Below are 24,433 nucleotides of genomic sequence, written 5' to 3' on the forward strand. Positions count from 1 at the left end.
AAAATACTAGAGAGTTCATTTGAGACATTTCTCTCTCTTAATATAAACATTTAGTGTTGTAAATTATTCTCTAATTATAGCTTTAATGACAACTCAAAGTTTTAATGTATTTTATTTTCATTTTAATGTAGTTAGAAACACATTATGTTTCCCCTATTGATTTTTTACTTTGACCCATGTGTTATTCAGAACTGTGTTATTTCATTTCCATATATTTGGAGATATTCCAAATATATTTCTCTTATTTTATGTTATTGATTTCTATTTTAATATCATGTATCAGAGAACATACTTGGCATGATTTGAATTTTAAATTTATTGATAATTTATTATTACAAATGTATTTAGCTTCCAAGTACTTAGAGATTTCCCTTTTAATCCTCTTTTTTATTGGTTTCTAATTTGATTCCATTATGGTCAGACACCACTTTTAGTGTGATTTCAATTCTTTCAAATTTTAGGTGGATTGTTTTACATTCAGAATATGGTCTACCTTTATGTTCTGTGGGTGCTTGAAAATATGCATTCTGCTGTTAGGTGTATTCTATGCATGTAGATTAGATCCTGTTTGTTGATGATGATACTGAATTCTTCTGTATCCCTTATTATTCTCTGTCTAGTTTAGTTTTAGCAATAGTTGAGAGAGTGTTGAAGTTTCTATAACTGTATTATTGTCTTTCTGCTGTCAGTTTATCAGCTCCTGTTTAACTTATATTGAAACTCTGTCCTTTGCTGTATAAACACTTAGGATTGCTCTGACTTCTTGCTGATTGACATTTATCATTTTGCAATAGCCATGTTTGTCTCGAGTAATTGCTTTGCTCTGAAGTCTACTTAATCTGACATTAATATAGCTATCCTTGCTTTCACCTGGTTAATATTTGCATGATATATCATTTCCCATCCTTTCACTTTCAAAACTTCTATAAATCATTATATGTGAACTGAATCTCTTGTACATTTGACCCTTGAACAACCACAGGGGTTGGGGCACTGAACCCCTGTGCAGTCAAAAATCTATGTATACCTTTTTAGTCCCTCAAAACTTCACTACTAATAACCTACTGTTGATCAGAAGCCTTACTGATAACATAAACAGTTGATTAACATGTATTTTGTATTTATATATTACATACAATTGATCCTTTAACAACACTGGTTTGAAGTGTGTTGAACCACATAAATTTTTCAGTAAATATATGGAAAGAATTTTAGAGATTTGTGGCTTATTTTATTGTAGGAATACAGAATATAATACATATAACTTGCATAAGTGGACCTGTGCAGTTCAAACTTGTGTTATTCAAGTGTCAAGTATAGATGGCATATAGTTGGATCATACTTTCATTTTATCCACTCTGCCAACCACTGCTTTAATTAATATATTTAACCATTTATATTTAATGTAGTATTGATAGATTATGGCTCTACATTTAATTTTTCATTTTCTGCTTGTTCTCTTTGCTTTCTGATTCTCTGGTTTCTTTTTCCTGTCATTATCTGGGTTATTTGAATATCTGAGGAGAGATTACAACATTTAGATAAATATGAAACAAATCTTATATATTCACTCATTGAGGTACGAGCTCAAGTTCTCATCTTTACTTTGTGTAGATACATATTTCCATCTGGTATCATTTTCTTTCTACCTGAAAGACATTCCTGAAATTTTTTTTGTAGTGTGGGTTTGATGGTAATAAGTTCTTTCATCTTTTGCATTTTGAAAAAGTCTTTATTTCCCCTTTATATTGAAAGAAAATATTATGGGTAAATAATTCTGTTTTGACAGATTTTTGTTTCTCCAGAACTTTAAAGATGTTCTGCCCCTTTCTTGCCATTATCCTCAATTTTGTTCCTCTGTTTATAATGTGTCATTTTTTCCAAGTGCCTATAAAGTTTTCTCTTTATCTCTGTTTTTAAGCAAATTAATTATGATATGTTTTGGTGTAGCTTTCTTCATTTTTTTTATTGTTTGGGGAACTTTAGGGGAACATCATATCTGTGGGCTTATGATACTCATCAAAATTGCAAAAAATTCAGTCATTATTTCTTTAAACATTTTTTCTGTTCGCTCCCCTTCTTTACTTTGGAGACTAATTACATATAAATTCTGCCACTTAGGGCCTTCCCACTATTAACTGATATTCTTTTCATTGTTATTACTTTTCTTATTCTATGTTCTTCTTTAATAAAATTTCTTTCTGCTACCTATCTAGTTTATTTTTACATCAAATATTTTAGTTTTCATGTCTAGACATTTTTTTCATGTTTCTACATTACTTTTGGAACTTATAAAATACAGTTATAATAACTGCTTTAATTTATATGTCTGCTAAATCTAACCACTTTGTCCCTTATGGATCTGTTTCAATTGATTGCTTTTCCAGATGTCTAGTAATTTTTTATTGGATACCATATATTTTGACTTTTACTTTTTAGGGTGGTGACAATTTTATGTCCCTATAAATACTTTGGAACTTTGTTCTACATAAAATTGGATGTCTTGGAAATAGTTTGATCCTTTCATTGTAGTTTTAAGATTTGTTAGATGGGACTGGGGCAGTGCTCAGATTAGGGCTAATTACTCCTCTCTACTGAGGTATTACTCTTCTGTGTACTCTAATCAATTTTCCCTGAATTATGAAGCTTTATGGTACTCATGATAGGAAAAAGCACTCTTCCGGTCCTTATAAGCGCATCTGAGAATGCTACTTTTAATCCATTTATGTGTTTCTTTCCCGAGCCTCAGGTAGTTTCCTGATACAAATGTGTGATAAATATGAGGTTGAATACTTGAGGAGGACCTTCTGTAGAACTCTGGAATTCTTTGTGCAGCTTTTTCCTGTATTGTAATGTTTTAAAACTTTAGTCTCCTGGAATCGTAGCTTCATCTCCCCAAGAAGTTTTTTAGGCTCTGCTGAGTACCTCCTCTCTGTATTGTTCTGGAAACAATTCTGGTGGCGACCTCATTTTTCTCACATTGCTCAGGGATCACTTCATTGACTGCTATCTTGAAAATGATTGCTTTATATATTTTGTCTGGCTGTTTCAGGTGGAAGAGTGAATTCCATCTCTATTACCCCATTTTTGTTGAGGGCAGAAAGTAATATTAAGTTTTTAGCTGGAAGGAGTACATTCTTGTTTATGACATTCCCTATATTTTTCTGTTATTTGTATGAGTTATGTGTTATTTAAAAATGTCATTAAAATAATCAATCAGCTTTAGTTAGGAGGTAGAGCTCTGATGCTCAAGTCTTCATAACAACAGTTGGTAAGAAATAAAACATGATCATCAAAACAACATCATGTTGTCATTGCTTAATAACTGATGGGACCATGACAGCATCTCAGACATTAGAAAACATGAATATTCATTCAGATTACTTTGAATCACATTGTGACATCAGAGTGAAGCTTCAAGGGTATTAACTTCAGGGTAGACAGCAGTGTCAAAACATCACCATATTGTGATAGGAAGCTCACCTGCTTCTTTCTTGCTTTGGAATTATTATCGAGTTTTGGAATGATTGTAGTCATTACATCAAAGTTTGGATACTGAACTTGTGAGCAGAATATTAGCAAATAAGCTAATGAAATCAATAAGCAGCAAGTTCAGAAGCTGTTGTATTGGACTACTTTAAGGTCAACTACTGCTTCATAAACAGAATTTTTTACTGGAGTATTAGAAAATGTTTGAAGAGTTCTCTTTTTTTAAGTGGAGTATCACCTTCATGAAAACAGTTTCTCTCCCTCTGTCTCTCTGTTTCTGCCTCCCACTCACTCACTCAATCTGAGTGGCTTCAGTTTTAATAGTATTTTGGGGGATAGAATTGATATGCAAATAACTTACCTGTATCAGTTGGAAGTTTAATTAATAAACTCTTCATCAAATACCAAACCAAGCACCTAATTAACATTTTAGGATTTTTATTTTTCACGAGTACAAAGATGTATGCCTCTCTGTGTTGGGTACAACAATAGTCCACCAAATAGACCTATATACTAATGCCCATAACTTGTCAATATATTGCCCTGTATGGTAAATGGGACTTGGCTGATGTGGTTCAATTAAGGCAATTGAGATGTGGAGATTATTATCCTGGATTATCTGATGAAGTCCACTGTAATCACAAGGGTTTATGTAAGGGAATGGATCAGAGAAGGACAACCAGAGTCAGAGTGGGAGATATGACAATCACAGCAGAAATTAGAGTAATGTAAATACTGGAAGAGGCCACAAGACAAAGAAGGGTAGCCTCCTGTAGAAGCTGGAAAAGACAATCAATGAATTAATGAAATTAATTTCTCTATAGTCTCCAGAGGGAAGACACTTGGCCAGCACCTTTAGTTAATCCAAAGAGGCTGATGTTAGAATTTTACCTCCAGAACAGTAAGTGACTACATGTGTGTTCTTTTAAGCTGCTACATTGTTGTAATGTGTTACAGTTGCAACAGGAATCTAATATACTCTCTAATGAGGAATCACTTTTTGCTCTGCCTTAGTTATTTGTGTAAAACAGTTTTACTCCAACAGGCTACAGCCTTATTTGAGGTCAAGCAACACCATGTCTGTTCTAAATATACAACTTAATCTCACCAACAATCAGGTCTATTCAATGGAAATCCCCCAATAAATAATAACGTATTAAAAGTATGAAAGAAGAAAAGACTCTGTGATGAATAAAGTATATAATATCAATTAAGAATATATTCAATATTAGGTATTAACTTTTCAGCATTTTCTGCATTCATCTTTCTAATATTTTGGATTTTTATTGGACCTATTGTCTTAAGCAGAAAAAAAAACATGCATTTGTGCTAGGATATCTCCATTTACATGGCTTTAATGGGACAATATAAATATTAAGATTTTTTTATCCATGTCTTACAGTGTCAGAAGTTAACAGTTGGGAGATACAGGTCTTCCAGTTTTAGGCAAGTTGAGAAAAATCTAAGAATCTGGCTTCTTTAAGGGTTTCCAGTTTCTAAAGTAAAATTACAGCATGTTGGTATGAGGTAACTAGATTTTCTTTTCCAATAAAGGGATAAAGAAGCTATAATGGGGGTAAGAACATTGCAGGGGGTGGGGGGCAGTTGTGAAGAGAAGAAACTAGAGAGCATTTGATCTCACTAAATATAACTTCCAAATATACCTTAGAACATTATCTAAAAGGAGAGAAGCTGAACTGCACGTTCAAGTGTCCAGGATTGAATGGGAACTGGATTGTAAAGGCTACAATTACCCAGCTACCATTATCCAGCCTCTTGCTGTACAATTATGATTTATCTTTTATTTATTTATTTATTTATTTATCTGTGGAATTACACTGTATGAACACCTCTTATAATATTCAGGAAAACTAATGTAACTCTGAGAGGAAAATGAATTCCCAGCCTAGGGCAAATAAACTTTTGAAGCCAAAATCAGTCAAAGGGGAAAAATAAAGTAGGAGAAACCCATTTATTGCTTATAAGAAGTCATCTACCCCTACTTGCCCATGTCTCTCCCAGTCCTGGCTGGAAAGACAAAAAGAAAACCCTGTGGTATGGGTGCATGATCAGCTCTTCTCCTGCCCCTTGTAGGCATCTATTGATATGGAGTTGGACTACTTCTCTCCATCCATTGGAAACACCTATTCTATGGAGATGCACTAAGGTCAGGTGAGAGATTCTGGAAATATTGCAACTTTACCCATAGCCCACCCCTCCAGAATTGTCACCTCACAATCTACTCACTCCTCATCTTTTGAAATGGCTCCTTTGTAAGAAAACTGGAGCACTTTAAAGCCCCCGACTAATAACATACAATAAAAACAGCAATAAAATCATGATAATCCTCAAGCCGGCATATTTAGATAGGTTCAAAGTCCTATGCAGATTAAGTCCACAGCTCACCCATTCCACAGAAGGCCAGTAGCTGAACCAGTAGGGAGCTCCATGTACCATTAAGCAGCAGCTGCAGCCAGAGGGCAGGTGGAGGCCACAGGGACTGTAGAAGAAAATAACCTTAAAGGCAACCTGATACATGTTTTAATGACACCAGCATAGGCAAATCTTGTCCATCAGGTAGGATGTATGCAAGAGAGTGGTCCTGTGATAGGACAGTGGCGGGAATGGGATCTTGTCCTGGTCCAGTATACCAGACCTTTACCCACCTCCTTGTGGAGCTTACAGATGGGTCAATGCATAGAACTATGGGAGGTACACACACTGGCCATAAAGAAAACAAAACTTCCCCTTAAGATACTCTTGCCTCCTGGACCTTTTGGGTTTACTACTGTGATCTTTGGGGGCCACTATGCTATAACTCTAGGAACACACAGGAGGCCAGGTTTTAGAAGGTGATAGAAGGCCAGCCATTGCAAGTCCGTGTGTCAAAATGTCCAGGGCCACATCCACACAACAGAGGACTCCAGGGTTTAATGCAGTTGGGGCTGGCAGCAGGATGTTGCTCTGCTGGCCATAACCTGGCTTCAATAACTCCTCTTTGTTTTGCACATACAGTTGTATAAGAGAGGCAGCAAAGTGTGTTAGTGTATCCACAGGGCTCAAGGCTCCTTTCTGGGGCTTATCATTCAAATGCCATGGGGCTGTCCATAAATGAACTGACCAGCCCCACAGACTACTGGTGTCTGACATCAGGCCAGATTTCAACAAACTATTGTACCTTTCTATCATGCCTGCCCCAGTAGGGTTATACAGTACATGAAATTTCCACTTTATTCCTAACGGTTACACCCATTCTTATAATGCATGTCCAGTAAAGTGTGTGCCTTGATAGCTCTCAAGCACTTGTAGCTAGCCATAGACTGCAAAGAGACGCTCTAGTCTCCTTTTGGTGGTTTGCTGACCTGCATGACATGTAGGAAAAGCAACCAACAGGCCAGTAGCTGTGTCCACACAAGTCATGGCATACTGATGTCCTTCTGATATGGGCAGAGGCCCAATACAGTCTATCTGCCACCTGATGAGGAGTATGGTCCCTTTACTACTGTCCCATGTTGCTGTGGGACTCAGTGTGAGTCCCTCTTACAGCACACAAGGCACACTTTGAAGGTCTGCTGACTTCTTCAAAGGTCAATGGCAAGCCCTACTGATGGGCTACAGCCACATTGTCTTTTGTCCCACGTGCAACAAATGCTGATGTAAGCATTGAACTACCTCAGAGGCAGGCTTTCCTTCTAGCCAATGCACCTGGGCCAATGTGTCTGCTTCATAATTCCTTGGGGATGCCAAAGGCAAATGGCAATCACATGATACACAGTAACTGTCATAGTCTGACCAGAGGCCCATAGGTCTTGCCACAACACTTGCCCCCAAAAGGGCCAGTGACCAACCATCCAGTTGGCATGGTGCCATGTTGGTAGCCACAGAGTCAAGCCCTGAAAGACGGCCCAGTTATCAGTGCAGACAACTATAGGGGTGGGCTCCTGGGTGATCATGGGCCATACTGCCTGCAACTCAGCCCACTGGCTGCTCTTCCCCTCTCCATCCTCCATCCATATTGTTTCAATCTTCAGATGAAAAGCCACAGCCCTCCACTTAGGGAGAGCTGGAGCACCAGATTTCTCATTCCTAGAGTGAACAACTCCTCATTTGGGTCCTGGAGGTCCATATTATAGATGATATTTTTCATGGCCAGCTCTCATAACACCTGCTGGAGCTCTGTATATGCTTTCCAGCTAGTGGGTAAGTATGGTAAATCACCCTGATTAGATCAAACTGCCCTTATGGCTGCTGTCAGCTAATCCAGAAGCACCAGATTCCCTGAGGTATGATGGGCCCTTTGCAACTGCTGCCAGAGGGAAGGGTGAGTTGTCAGGGAAGCCAGTCTACCCATTTCAGAATATGACATAACAGTGTTTTCCACCCCCATATCCCAGAGATTCAGAAGTCACGTAGGCAGAGGTTCCCACAGCTTCTACCTATACCGGACGCTCATGTCCACCAGTTCATGCTGGGTACAGGGGTGGAGCATGGAGTGCTCCACAGCCTGGGGAGGGAGCTGCTCCTCCCCCTGAGGAGCCCATGGTTGTTGCACTTGTTTTTATTTTCTTAATTACAACCAGGTGGGCTGCCTTTAATACAAGAGAGGCTGATGCCTTGGGCAGTGGACTCAGCAACAGATCAGCCCTCGGCCCCACCCCCTCATCCTCTCCTGACACCTCCTCTACTGTCTCCAGAGCTGAAGGCATCACTCTTTCCTCCCCCTCCCCATGGCCTCCTGCACTGCAGTTTCTCCTGCTGCCTCCTCCCTCACTGCTAACATATCTTCCAGGAGCATGCCCTATCTTCTCAATAACTCTCTTTCTTCAGGGCATCCCATAGGTCATCACCCGGTTCCTCTAAGTGATGCTGAAGTGTTTTTCTCTCTCTTCACTAACCCTTTCCAGTATTTCAAGAAACAAAAATCTCACAATGCCAGCCAGCACATGGTTACTCAGGGCCTCTAAACAGTCTTTTATCTCACAGAGGGGTAATTCCACAGCTTCTGGTGTCTCCAGCCTCCCCCAGGTCTGGGGAAGGGCCCACCCATCTAGGTGGCCCTTTACCCTAGACCCATTTCCCACTGGGGCTCCCTGAGTGGAAGCCCCATGGGTTCCTGGGTGAGGCAGCACCATCCACAGGGTGGTTCTCTCCTGACCACCAGCATCATTGGCTCTCCACCATCCACAGGGGGTTTTCTAGGTATCTCCCCACAATCTCTAGGGGCAGCCTGCCCAAGCATCACACCCATGAAGGCAGATTTAGGGAACAGACATGTGCTGAATACTGTCTGGTGTAACTCTGGCATGAAAATACGTTCCCAGACTCAGGTAAATAAACCTTGGAAGTCACATTCAGTTAAAGGGAAAAATAAAGTGGGAGAAACCCGTTTATTGCTTATAATAAGTCATCTATAGTTGCTCGCCCAAGTCTCTCTCCATACTGGCTGGAAAGGAGCCAAAAAAAAAACCCCTCTGGGCCCAGCAGTGCTTACCTCTTCCCCTGCCCCTTGTAAACACCTACTGATGTGGAGATGGACTACTTCTCTCCACTCCTTGATATGGAGATGCACTAAGGCCAGGCAAGAGATTCTGGAAATAATCCAATTTTACCCACACCTAGTGAGGTAATGGTGAGAATTCTTCATATCTGTCTTTGAGGGAGAGGCAAAAATGAACAAATCACAGTGGAAATGAAATGGGATAGTGAGGTCCCTGTGATTATACCTTGTACAGTAAATTAAAAATAGAAAATCTTTGTTGGGAAAATTCTCCATGGGCCTCACTTGTTTCTGTATGTCTTGTAAGCTAAGACAATGAGAGCTTTTATTCCAGATTAACTTTTTAAGGATTTTTATAGAGTAAATAGTCTTGGAAATTAGAGAGTGTCTCCCTCCAAAGAAAAGGCAGGTTTATTTGACACTCAGAATAGTATCTCCTTTGAGAGCCAAATTTGAGCAGGTTTTGTTTAGCTCCTTTATAAAAGAAAAGGGTGTTTCCTACATGTATAGCATCTACCTGTGTGCTTATCCTGTGAGATTTGGGGGATAAGGAGAATCAGCATGAATATGAAGCTCATGCTGCTTGAGGTGTAGTAACTAATGAAGTCTTTTCTCTCTGACCCAGGAGATCATGTCACCTGCCAGCATCCATGAAATTACAGCAGGCTAATTTGTTAGCTTGCAAGTAGGGAAAATCTCAGAACCTACACATTCAGCTGAGTTTCTAACACTTGACTGAGTTGTTTTTTCATTGGCAAATTAAGGATTCTCATACTCATTGATTTTGTTTAGATCTATAATTTCACACTTATGCACTATGACACAAATTGAATAAACATGCAGACTGACTCAGTAATTCTCCCAATGTGTTCCCTAGACCATTTTCATGAGAATCTCCAGATGTTTCTGTTAAGCATATATATATATATATATATATATCCCTGGGTTACATAGCACACTTATTGTAACAGAATCTTTCAGACTGAAGTGCAAAAATCTATAGTTTAAAAATTATCCTCAGGCAATTCTAAAGCACTCTGTCAGTCACCGAACTTTGGAATAAAAATGAATGATCAGTAATGTATGGCCACAAATTTCCCTGTCTTACTGTAACCTTATTTTGCTTTCCTAAGTTAAATGTGGTTTATTGGGAATCATTTCCTGTACAAATAGATTTGTTTAGAAAAAAATTGATTAGTGAGAAGGAATTATCAGCTCTCTGGCTCTGTCAAAACAAACACTAGGCTTCACACTTAGAACTTAAAAAACTTCAAGTTTTTAAGGAGTCTATGCAAACACTACCATCACTTTGTATTCTTAGGTTTGCAAGTTCAGCTCTTAAAACGCTGGTTTTGGTGTTCAGGGTGTTTTTTTTTTTTCTTTTAACCATTGTTTACTCCATCTGCAGTGAGCATAGGTTTCTGTTAGATCAGTGCTGCTGACTTGTCTGTTTGATTTAGAGGCCCAAACAGTGACATTTCAGCATTAGGGATAGGTAAGTGAAGGAAATCAGTATTCTCTGTAAATCAATCACTAAATTTCCTTATTTATTTCTAAATAAAATTAAAACTATAAAGTTATTGTAATAGTGTAGAAGGAGTATGGATGTGGATTAAATCCTGGCTCATTCTCTTCTTGGTTTTAAGGTATTAAACAAATAACAAAATATTTGAGTATGGAATTATATAAAATGGTTACAATTAAATTACATGACCTGTGAAGCCTATCTGTTACATGTCCTTAACAAGTATCAGTTTCTTATTTTAATAGGCTATGCAGTAAAGTTTATGAACATTAAACATGATGACATTAAAAATTACTAAATTATCACAAAATCCACATCTAGAACAAGATTTTAAAGAGACACACCTACATATATCTATACAAATAGGTACCTTCAATCATGAATATTAATTCATATTCCTATCTGGTAAATGGACCATACACTTTTGCACATATACAGCACACATTCAAAGACTGAGCATATTTTTAGGTCCAATTTCTCCCCAAGGCTTATTGCAAAATAAATATTCTCCAGGAATTTTTGGATGGATATAAAGCTTCAGCCAATTTGGTAACACTCCTCTGCTCTGCATTCCTGAAGCTTTTAAAAATCATTGCCTTTAAGTTCTGAAATGGCAGTTACTTTACTGCCTTGCATTTTCTTATTCTGACATGGGCAAATGGTGCTTAGATTTCTTATGCTACTATTTGCAATTACCTGTTTCTATAAATCTCAAATTCAGAAAGTGTTAAGGGAGACAACGCTGCTAGGTAAGGTATTTCTAAATGTTTTGAAGAGCTTAAAGGAATATATTAGATATGATTATTTCATTGATGGATTTATAGTATCTCCTATCTCTGATTATCTTAATTTAGTAAAATGTTTCTGTGCTTATGTAACTGAATTTTGCAACATGTTCACAAAAAAACTACTATAAAAAAAGAAGGTACTGTGTTACAAATTTTTTGTAAATTCATATACTTCTGATTTCTGAGTAGCCTTGGATCATACCACATATAGTAATTGAAGGTGCAAATGTTCAGTGACACTGCCCATTTGACTTAACCAAACCAATATATCGATGAGAACACAATATGAACTCTAGTGACTCGTACCCCTTCAGGTTCTGTTTGTATTAAGGTTCCACACCTCTCCAGTATAAGATCATCTTAATACAACTGATCTGATATGCAATGAGCCTATTTCCAAATAATACCACATTCTGAAGTATTGGAGGTTAGGATGCCAACATGTATTTTTTGGGTACAAAATTCAACCTATAAGAATCTGCCCCTGACTCTCTTAAACTTGAGTTCTTTCCTACGTGCAAAATATATTCATCACATCCTAACATGCTGCAAAGTCTTAACCATTCCATTATCAACTCTAAGTGAAAAATCTCATGTAAATATCAACTCATCATCCCAAATCTTATCATCTATATCAGTTATGGATTAATCTTGGGATATGATTCATCCTGGAGTAAAATTCCTTTCCATCTGTGAGCCTTTGTAACCAGACAACAAATAATCTGCTTCCAATGTACCACAGTAGGACAGGCAGAGGACAGATATTCCCATTCTTAAAGGGAGAAATTGGAAGGGAAAAGGGTTGTAGATCCCAAGCAAATTCAAAATATAACAGGGAAATTTCCTTTAGATGTTAAATCCTAAGGATTATCTTCTTCTGGCTTGATGCTGTGGCTCTTCGCCCACTAGGACACTGGCTGTGCCTTCCCAGCTCATATGGAGAATTTCCTTTTACCGCTGTCTTTCAGCAATGTCTCAGAAAGGGTCTGTAGTGGCACAGCTGGGCACTTTCAAGCAGTGCCTATACATGATGAAAATCTCCTGTAAACCAGGCCCAGAATTTCTCTACCTGTCAATCTATTGGTATTCCCCATGAATTCCAATTCAGAGGAGTGGGCTGGAAGAAAGAAGGTAATGTAGCCGGAGTGCGGAAATAGTCATTTGAGCCACTTCTTTATGTAACTTACCATGACTTTAGTGCCTGTTGGAGCCTGATCTCATTTATTATGGAGTGCTGCTGTGCATGCCCAATTTTATGGCTTTATGGATTGGATGAGCAGTTCAGTTTGCATGATAAGTTGGTGGCCCATGGTTAAGTATTCATTCTCTACTAAGTTCCACAACTGGAGCTTAGAATATCTAGATATCTTTTTGGGGGACTCATAACATAATGTTAATTATTAACAATGGTAATTATATATATTTGTACTGAGTTATTACTACCTTTAAAATGTTGAATTTATGTCAATGCATTTTTAGCTTTACATCATCCTAAAGACTTGATTTTTTAAATAAGAAAACAAATGATATTTTTAACCAGTCAGGTGCAAGTGTTTACGTTTGCTGACACGTCAGAGTGAATAAGTACAGGGTCATGTGCAGGTGTCATCCAAAATTCCAAAGTGCCTAAATTAAAATAATGGTGCCTATTACTAATAACTATTATTATCCATTGGCTCCATGACTATTTACTGCATTCATAGTATGTTCCAGACATGATTCTAAATGTTGGGTCATGGAAATGAACAAAACAGACAAGGCTCCTGCTATCATGATTCCTACAGCTTAGGAGACTGACAATACACAAATAAATTAAAAAATATGTAACATCAATACAGGTCATGATTGATAAGCATTATAAAAATAAGAATACAGGATTTAAAGAGAGTGATTGAGCTGAACACATTAAGTATATCTGCTTTGCATCAGGCATTTTACTAATTCACACATCATTACAATGAAATTTCATAGTGTTTCTAAAGTAAATTTATAAAATATTTACAAAATATAGATACTATATTTCTGGTGAGGAAATTGAGGTATACAGATTGAGTAACATATCTGTTGTCATTTAAATACTGAGGAGAACAGTCAAGAATCAAGATTAGGTCTATTCTACTTAACAAAATCTGTGTTTTCTCAAATCTAACACTACATTTGCATGGTAGTTTATATTATGTCTATTGTAGAGAAGCAATCAAACTGTTTTGGAGGATATACTTGTGATGGCCTGATTTTGCTAATCTCTCCTTTTCGTATGTTTTATAGGTATATGTAAGTAGTGCCTTATTGTAATATACCCTATTGCATGTTTCTATAATTGTGCTGCATATTTTGGTAATAATATTTTCATATGAACTTGGTTTATTGCCACAAAAGAGTGTGCTTTTTTATAGGAGATTAATTTGAATTAGATGACAAAAATATAAAATGTCTTAAGGGTTATAGAATCCCCAAATGTTTAAATTCTACCCTTGTTTATCCATATATACCCCTCCTATAAGGTCCCTGATAAAAATATATACATAGAGGAGACAGGTGGGAGAAAATAATTTTATATATTAGCTATTGTGCCTTCATGCCAAATTCCACAGGGACAGACTATGCCTACATCTAACTAAAGCTCAGTTGACTTACCAAAAAAAACATGCCCTAAGGATGAAACTTACAAAAAAAGCTAAATTACAGCTCTCATAACACTTATTTTAAGAAAGAGCAGAATATATTTCTGTTGAGAAATCATATATACATATAATGTGATTAATGTAATACTTATGGTAAAACTTGTTTCCCCACACCAGTTTTTATAAAAAGTTACTTTTTGACTGGGGAGAAGGGAATGAAGGAGGAGGTCAATTCAAAGGATGCTTGTCTCATGGGAGAACCAAAATATGTACAAATATAATTACATTTAAAATGTCATCCTTGAGCACCTAGATGACAGCATACAAAAGAGTGAAGTTGTATACCAACATCATAGAATATATAAAAATCAATTAAAAATGTATTGTATACTTAAAGGTAAGAGATAAACTATAAAAATCTTAGCAGAAAACACAGGGGTGAATCACAATTACCTTGAGTCAGGTAATAGTTTCTTAGGTATGATACCAAAACTCAAGTGAGAAAAGAAAAAAATAGATAAATTGGGCATCACCAAAATTAAAAATCCTTTATGCTTCAAAGGATATCATCAAAGAACTGAAAAGATTCTTCTCAAAGTCTTCCAAATAATAGAATATGGGGGAACACTTCCAAATTCATTTTACAAGGCCAGCATTACACTGATATCAAAACCAGACAAAGATACCATAAGAAAATTATAGGCCAATATCCCCAGTGAACATAGGTGTAAAAATCCTCAATAAATAATAGCAAACCAAATCCAACTGTACAGTAAAAAGATCAAACACTATGATTAAGAGGAAGTTATTCCAGAGATGAAGGATTTAATATCTGTACATCATTCAAGGCATTAACAAAAATTAGGATAAAAATCATATAATAGCCTCAATAGATAGAAAAAAGCATGACAAAATACAACATCCATTTATGATAAAAACTCTCAAAAAAGTAAGTATAGAAGGAATGTACCTCAACAAGATAAAGCCCATAAATGACAAACCACAGCTAACATACTCAATGGCAAAAAAGTAAAAACCTTTTCTCTTAAGTCAGAACAAGATAAGAATGCCCACTCTCACCACTTTTATCCAACATAATATGGAAAGTCCTAGTCAGAGAAAATAGGCAAGAAAAAGAAATAAAAGGCATCCAAATTTGTAAGGAAGAAGTAAAACTATCACTATTTGCAGATATCATCATATTAAATGTAGAAAACCCTATAGATGCCACCAAAAAATTTTTAGAACACACAAATACAGTGTTATAGGATACAAAATCAACATACAAAAATTGGTTGCATTTCTAAACAGTAATAATGAGCTAACAGAAAGAGAAATTAATAAAGCAATCTCATTTACAACTACATCAAAAGTAATAAAATATCTAGGATTAAACTTAAGGTGAAAGACCTGCACACTCAACAATATAACACATTGATGAAAATAATTTAAGAAGAGACACATTAATGGAAATATATCCAACTCTTATGGATTGGAAGACTTAATAATGTCTGCACTACCCAAAGTAATTCAATGTAATTCCCTATAAAAAGTCCAAAGTCATTTTTTACAGAAATAGGAAAAACCATCTTAAAATTTGTTTGGAACCACTAAAGGCCCCAAATAACCAAAGCAATCCTGAGAAAGAAGAACAAAACAAGAATACATCATACTCCCTGATTTCAAATTATATTATAAATCTAGAGTAATCATAACAGTATGATATTGGCATAAAAATAGACCCAATGGAACAGAATAGGGAGCCCAGAAATAAACCCACACATATATGGTCAATCAATTTGTGACAAAGGAGCCAAGAATATACAATGGAGAAAGGAAAGTCTTTTCAGTAAATTACACAAAAATGAACTCAAAATGGATTAAAGGCATGAATGCAAGGACTGAAATCATAAAACTCCTAGAAGGAAACACAGTAAGCTCCTTGACATTGCTCTTGGCAATGATATTTTTGGATCTGACTCCAAAAGTAAAGACAGCAAAACAAAAATAAACAAGTAGGAATACATCAAACTAAAAAGCTTCTGCACAGCTAAGGAAATCATTCACAAAATGAACAGGCAACCTATTGAACAGGTGAAAATATTTTTGGCAAATAATATCTGATATAGAATTAATATCCAAAATATAGAAAGAACTCATACAATTCAAGAGCAAAAACAAGCAATCCAATTAAAGAATAGGCAGAGGATCTGAATAGACATATTTACAAAGAGACAAACATTTTCAAAAAGACTAGAGATGGCCAACAAGTACATGAAGTGATACTCATCACTAATCATCAGGAAAGGCAAATCAAACCAAAATGAAGGATCACCTCATGCCTATTAAAATGGCTGATATAAAATAGTCAAGAGATAACCAGTGTTGAAGATGTGGAGAAAAGGAAACCCTGTGTGCACTGTTGGTGGGAATGTAAATTGGAGCAGCCACTATGGAAAACAGTATATAGTTGCCTCAAAAAATTAAAAATATAATACAATATGATCCAAAAATTCCATTCCTGGATATTTATCCAAAGAGAATTAAAACACTAGCTCAAAAAGATATGAGATCCTATATTCACTATATCATTATTTACAATAGCCAAGACCTGAAACAACCTAGGTGTCCATTGATGGTTGAATGATAACATCACACACACACACACACACACACACACACACACATGAATAGTATTCAGTCATAAGGAGGATAAAATCTTGCCATTTGCCACAACATGGATGGACCCTGAGGACGTTATGCAAAGGAAGTAAGTCAGGCAAAGAAAGGCAAATACTGTATGATCTCACTTGCATTTGGAATCTAAAAAGACAAAGTTATAGATACACAGAAGAGTTCAGAGTTGCCAGAGGGTGGGGTGAGAAATGACTGAGGTGAGTTATAGGAAGCTCAAAATGTATACATTTCCAGTCATATAAGCCATGGGGATGTAAAGGTATGGCATGGTATCTATATATAATAATACTGTAGTGCATATTTAAAAGTTTGCTAAGAGAGTAAATCTTAAAATCCTAACAAGGAAAAATCTATATTGAGACTTCTAACTAGATTTAGTGTAGTTATCATTTTACCATATATACAAATATTGAATCATATTCCAACTGTACCTCAGTTAAAAAAGTAAAAGGCAATCTAGGCAATTAGGATTTCTTGTTCTACATCTAAGAAGCTTAAAAGTTGTCAGTCCACCCTTAAATAAGTAAAATCTAAAAAGATTGAAAAATCAACAACTTTTCTTGGATCTGTAAGAGAGAGGAGAACATAGAGCACACAACTGCTCCAAATATTGAAGACAGGCAGGCAAATAAAGGAAACTGTAACTTACAGAGAAGCAGACTCAGGAACAGAAACATCCATGGGAACCAGTGCAGGGTTAGGAAATGTAAATGATGAATGGCTAGAGATTCAGTGAGAACAAGTCTTGAGTTAAAACTCCAGGGGAACTGAGTCATAGTGGCCCCCACAATAATATGAAATTTATATCCAGGAACTCACCCAAGTTTTCAGAGTATATTTGAGAAAAATCCCCTCCTGCTGCAGGCAGAGAAGGAGAAAAAGCTATTTTGAAATATCCCACAGCACTCTGTTCTTAACAAGGTCTGCCTTCAGGTCAAATTAGTGACCAAAGCCTCACCTGGTGGAGTATTATCAGAGCTTAACTAACCTGAGGAAGGGAAATACTCAACTCAAACCCACTCTAGCTAACCTTACTCACAGAAGGGTGAGAAATAAACTAAGAAAGTCTTGGTAAGTTCACAGTCTAGAGATTGGACTCACTAAAAGACTGAAACACATTATTAGATGCCTATTTATAGCAGTTGCTTTTTTTTATTAAGGTATCATTGATATACAATCTTATAAAGGTTTCATATGAGCAACATTGTAGTTATTACATTCACCCATATTATCAAGTCTGCCCCACATAGCCTACTACAGTCACTGTCTATCAGTGTAGTAAGATGCTATGAAGTCACTACTTGTCTTCTCTGTGTTATACTGCCTTTGCCGTGACCCCTTTATGTTATGTGTGCTAATCATTGTAGGGAAGTTGGGGCTCCTAGGGCCAGGATTCTCACTGAACTTAAACCACCTGGTGATGTAACTGGCCTGTTGCTACCCTACTGCTTCTGCATCTTTAGGCAATAAGCTATTATTGCACTATGTAGAGAGTTCAGCCCAGTGCTCTGGGAAGAGGCAGAGATGCTAGTGCTTGACCTACAGCTGGGAGAACAAGCCAGGTAATAAACCCTTTCACCCCAAAGAAATGTTCTACTGTCATTTCTTTGGTCACACTGAATCCATAGCAAACTTGCTAGGGACTGAAACACATTGGCAAGACAATCATAATGCCCCTTAATCCCCTTTTCCCTCCCTCCCCATCTGCCTTCCCCAACCCCTTCGCTTTGGTAACCATTAGTCCCTTCTTGGAGTGTGTGAGTCTGCTGTTGTTTTGTTTCTTCAGTTTTTATAGCAGTTCCTTTTAACAAGTGCAACATGTCTGGCTATCAAGAAAAATAATTACAAATCATGCCAAAAAATAAAATGAAAATTTGAAAAGACAGAGCAACTGATGGAACCAGACATGGTAGGGATACTGGAATTATAATACTGGCAATTTGGAACTATGAGTAATATGCTAAGGGCTCTGGTGAATAAAGCGGACAGCATGCAAGAATAGTAGGGAAATGTTAGCACAGAAATGGAAATTCTAAGAAAGAACCAAAAAGAGATGCTAGAGATTTAAAAAAAAGGAAACTGAAACAGAAATTAAAAAATATCTTTGATGAGCTTATTAGCAGATTGGACACAGCTGAGAAAAGAATCTCTGAGCTAGAGACTATGTCAACAGAATCTCTAAAAGAAAAAGCAAAGAAAGGCTTGGAAAAAAAACAGAATAGAATGTACCAGGACTGTGGGATAAGACAAAAGGTATATCATAAGAAACAGAAAGACCAGAAAAAGAAAAAAAAGATAAAGGAACAGAGAAATATTTGAAACAATAATGAGTGCGAATTTCCCTACATTTCCTAAATGTCAGATACAAAACCACCAATCCTGGAAGCTCAGAGCACAAAGCAAAATAAATACCAAAAATTACACCTAGGCACATCATTTTCAAACTACAGAAAATCAAAGATAAAGTTCTGAAAGAAGTCAGAAGAATAAAACACCTAACCGATACAGGAACAAAAATGAGAAATACTTTTGCTCTGTCCTCCAAAACCATGCAAACAAGAAGAAAGTGAAGTTAAATATTTAAACTGTTGAGAGAAAAAAAATACCACCAAACTAGAATTCTGTAACCTACAAAATCATGTGTCAAAAGTGAAGAGAAATGTTTTCTCATAAACAAAAATTGAGGAAATTTGTTGCCAGTAGACCTGTCTTGCAAGAAATGTTAAAAGAAGTTCTTTAGGACAATGTAGAAGAAATGAATAAATTCCTAGAAACCTATCACTTACCAAAACTGAATTATGATGAAATAGAAAATATGAACAGACTGATAACAACTAAAGAAATAGAATCAGTGATCAAAAACCTCCCCAAAAAGACAAGTCCATAATCAGATGCTTTCACTGGTGAATTCTACCAAACTTTTAAAGAAAAATTAACTCCAATCTTTCTCACACTCTTCTAAAAAACTGAAAAAGATAGAGTGCCCCAAATTCATTTTAGGAGGGCCACATTATTCTGATACAAAAGCCATATAAGGACACCAGAAGAAAAGAAAACTATAGGCCAATATCCCAGATGAATATAGATGCAAAAATTCTCAACAAAATACTAGCAAACTGAATTCAACAGCACATTAAAAGGATTATAGACCATGGAATTCATCCCTGGGATGCAGAAATGTTCAACACAGGTAAATCAATCAATATGCTAGAACACATTACCAGAATGAAAGATTAAAAAATGATATGATCTTCTCAATATATGCAAAAAAAGCATTTGACAAAATTCAACATCTTTTCATGTTAAAAACTCTTAACATATATATTATAGAAGGAATTTACTTCAATATAATTAAGACCACATATGACAAGCTTATAGCTCACAACATATTCAATGAAAAAAAGCTTAAAGCTTTTCTTATAAAATCAAGAACAAGGCAAGGGGGCCCACTCTCACTATTCCTATTCAATGTAGTACAGGAAGCCCTATTCAGGGAAATCTGCCTAAATAAGTAAATAAATAAATAGCATACAAATTGAAAAGGAAAAAGTAAAATTGTCTCTGTTTGCAGATGAGATGATACTATATATAGAATATTATAAAGACAACCAAAAAACTGTTAGAACTAATAAATAAGTTCAGTAAACTTGCAGGATACAAAATTAACATGCAAAAAAGTGAGTTATATTTCTATATACTTAAAAACTATCTGAAAAAGAAATAAAACAATACCATTCATAATAGAATCAAACATATTAAAGTACTTAAGAATAAATTTGATGACAGTGGTGAATGATCTATACATTGAAAACTATGATACTGATGAAAGAAATTTCAGAGGACAAAAAACTGAGAAGATATCCCTTGTTAACAAATCGTAGAATTAATGTTATTTAGACATCATGGACATACTACCCTAAGTTATCCATAGATTTAGTACAATCACTATCAAAATTCCAATGGCATTTTTAGCAAAATAAAAACCCTAGTATTAGTTTGGAACCACACACAAAAAAACCCAAATGGCCAAAGCAATCTGGAGAAAGAACAAAGCTTGAGACATCCCACTTCCTGATCTCATTTTATACTCCATAACTATAGTAATCAAAACGGTATGGTACTGGCATAAAAACAGACACATAGACCAATGGAACTGAACTGAGAGCTGAACAATAGCCTGCACATACATGGTCAACTAGTATTTCACAAGGGAACCTAAGCTCTCAGTGGAGAAAAGATAGTGTCTTTATTAAGTGGTTCTAGGAAAACTGGATATTTGCATGCGAAAGAATGAAAGTGACCCCATCTCACAAAAATTAACTCAAAATGGATTAAAGACATAAATACAAGATTGAAACTATAAAACTCCCAGAAGAAACATAGAGAAAAACCTCCTTAACACTGGCCTTGGCAATGATTCTTTGTATATGGCACCAAAAGCACAAGAAACATAACGAAAAATAAAAAGGGGGACTACATCAGACTAAAAAGAAATGGTCAATAAAATGGAGAGACAACCTACAGAATGGGAGGAAATACCTGCAAATCATGTATCTGATAAGGGGTTAATATCTAAAGTATATAGGAAATCATAAAACTCCATAATAAAAAAATAACCAAAACATGGACAAAGGACCTGAATAGATACTTTTTTTCCAAAGAAGATACTTAGATGGTCAATTAGTGCTTGTCTATTTGCTCAACATCAATAATCATTAGGGAAATGCAAATCAGCACCTCAGTGAGATATTATCTCAGACCTGTTAGAATGGCTTTTTATCAAAAAGTCAAAGGATAACAAGAATTTGTGAGGATGTGGAGAAAGGGAATCTTCATATACTGTTGGTAGGAATTTAAAGTGGTGTAGCCCCTATGGAGAACAGTGGAAATTCTGAAAAAATTTAAGAATTGAACTACCATATGGTTTAGCAATCCCACTTTCGGGTATATTTCTAAAGGGAATAAAACATCTATATCAAAGAAATATCTGTATCCCCATGTCCACTGACTGCAGCATTATTCACAATAGGTGAGACATGGAAACTACCTAATTTCTCATCAACAGATGAATGGCAAAAGAATATGTGGCATATATGTGAAATCCTGCCATGTGCAACAACATGGATGAAACTTAAGGGCGTTATGCTAAGTGATAAGTCAGACAGAAAAACTAAATACTGTATGATCTCCTGTGTACATGGAACCTAACAAAAAACAAACACATAGGAACAGAGAGCAGGCTGTTTCTTGACAGTGGTGGAGGGGACTGAGGAGATTAGGGAATGGTTTTAAGTGGTCAGAGAGTATAAACTTGCAGTTATATGGTGAATAATTTCTGGGAATATAATGTTAACATGATGACTAATGTTAACAGTATTGTATTGTATACTTAAAATTTGCTAAGGGAGTAATCATAAAGCTCTCACCACAAAAATAAAAAGGTAACTATATGAGGTCATGTTAAACACATATGTTTTATATATATTTCATATATATATGTATATGTACTTATACATATACACATATATTTATATATATAAATACATATACACACATGTTTTATATATACTTCATACATATGTATATGTGTTTATACATATACACATATATAACTTTATTTATGCCTGTATATAAGTGAAATGAATGATAAATTTTTTATAAGGAACAAAATCAAGAAATTAGGATTATTTTGTTATATATTTTTAAAAATTGAAGTGTAGTTGATATACAAAATTATATTGGTTTTAAGTATACAACACAGTGGTTCAACAGTTACACACATTATTAAATCCTGACCCCAGCTAGTGTAGTTACTATATGTCAACATAGAAGGATGTTCCAGAATCATTGACTATTTCCCCATGCTGTACTACTATCCCCATTATGTACTTACATTATGATAATTTTTGTGACCCTCTGTTCCCTTCATGCACCCCACCCACACACCCCAACCCCTCCCATGGTAACCACCAGTCACTTCTCAGTGTCTATGTGTCTACTGTTGTTTTGTTGATTTTGTATTGTTTTTAGATTCCACAAATAAGTGAAATCATATGGTATTTGTCTTTTACTACTTGACTTATTTCACTTAGAATAATACCTTCAAAGTCTACCCATGTTGTCACAGATGGCAGGATTTCTTTCTGTTTTTTTGGCTGAATAATATCCTATTAAGGTACACTACCTATGAAGTGAGTAGTGTCATTTGAAAGTGGATTTTGATTAACTGTACAAATTCTAGGGCAACTACAAAAAAATAACAAATATAATAAGAAAAAGAAAATATAATCATATAAAATATTCAATGAAAATCATAAAAGGTAGAAAAAGAGTAGAAGAGAAAATTAGGAACATAGAAAAAAAGCAACAAGTAAGAAATAGCAAAGGATATGGTAGATGTTAATCCAACTCTGTCAATAATCACTTTGTGGTCAGTAATTTAAATTCACCAATTAAAAAGCAGAGATTATCAGAATGAACCAAAAACCAAGACTCAACCATATGCTGTCTTAACAGCTAGATTAAAAATAAATGGATGGAGAAAAATATACCATGCCAGCATCAATCAAAAGAAGGAATAGCTATATTAATTTCAGACAAAGCCAATTTCAAAGCAAGGAAAGTTATTGAAGTTAAAGAAGAGCATTATGTAAGGATAAAGGGGTCAATTCTCCAAGAATACATAATAATTCTTAACATGTATGTTCTCTAAAAACAAAGTCAAACTATTAAAGCAAAAACTAATAGAACTGAAAGGAGGAAAAGATTGATTCACTATCAAAGTGGAGACCACAGCACCTTTCTATCAGAAATGGATAGATCTAGCAGACAGAAAATCAGTAAGGATGTAGTTGAACTGAACAACACCATCAATCAATTGAATATAATGGACATTTATAGACTACTTCTTCCTACAACAGCAGAATACATATTATTCTCAAGCTCACATGAAACATTCACCAAGACTGACCACATTCTGGGCCATAAAACACACTTTAATACATTTTAAAGAATAGAAATTGTGCAATATCTGCTCTCACACCACAATGGAATTAAACTAGAAATCAGTAACAGAATGATAATTGGAAAACCCAAAAATACATGGAAGTTAAATAACACATTTCTAAATAACACATGAATCAAAGAAAAATCTCAAGAGAAATTAAAAACCATTTTAAATAAAATGAAAATTAAAAATAACCTGTCAAAATCTGTGGGATGCAAAAGCAGTACTTAGAGGAAATTTTATAGACTACATATGTTAGAAAAGAAGAAAGAGCTAAGCATACAGATCCTCAAGTTCTTTGAGGAATTCCTGCTGCCTAGACAGGAGTCAGACACACCTTGGCCTCAAGGTCACAGTCACTACCATGTCCAAGAATCCAATAATAAAGGTACAGGAGGTAAAAATAGATCCAGAGGTAATAATGAGAATGAATCTGAAAAAATAAAACAAGAGCTTGTGTTCAAAGAGGATGAACAAAAGTTGCTCAATAATCAAAATGTTGGGAAACAGACAATTAAAATAATGTGTTTTGATGGTATGGAGAGGTTAAGTCAAAACAGGAAAATTGGAAAAAAAGTTTGGATAAATACCTCAGCCATTATATTGGTTCGTGTAGGAGACTATGAGTATAATTAAGCTGATATATTAAAATATCATGAAATGAAGCTAGAGGTCTGAAGGCATGGTGAACTTGCATAGCATGCAAAATTCAGTGGGACTGATATATTTGGCATCCAATGGATCTTATGCATGAAATACCACCACTTCTATTTAATAAAAGAGAAAATAAATGTATTGCTACCTTTG

This window comes from Manis pentadactyla, chromosome 1 (genome assembly GCF_030020395.1).
Source record: "Manis pentadactyla isolate mManPen7 chromosome 1, mManPen7.hap1, whole genome shotgun sequence".
NCBI lineage: Eukaryota > Metazoa > Chordata > Mammalia > Pholidota > Manidae > Manis > Manis pentadactyla.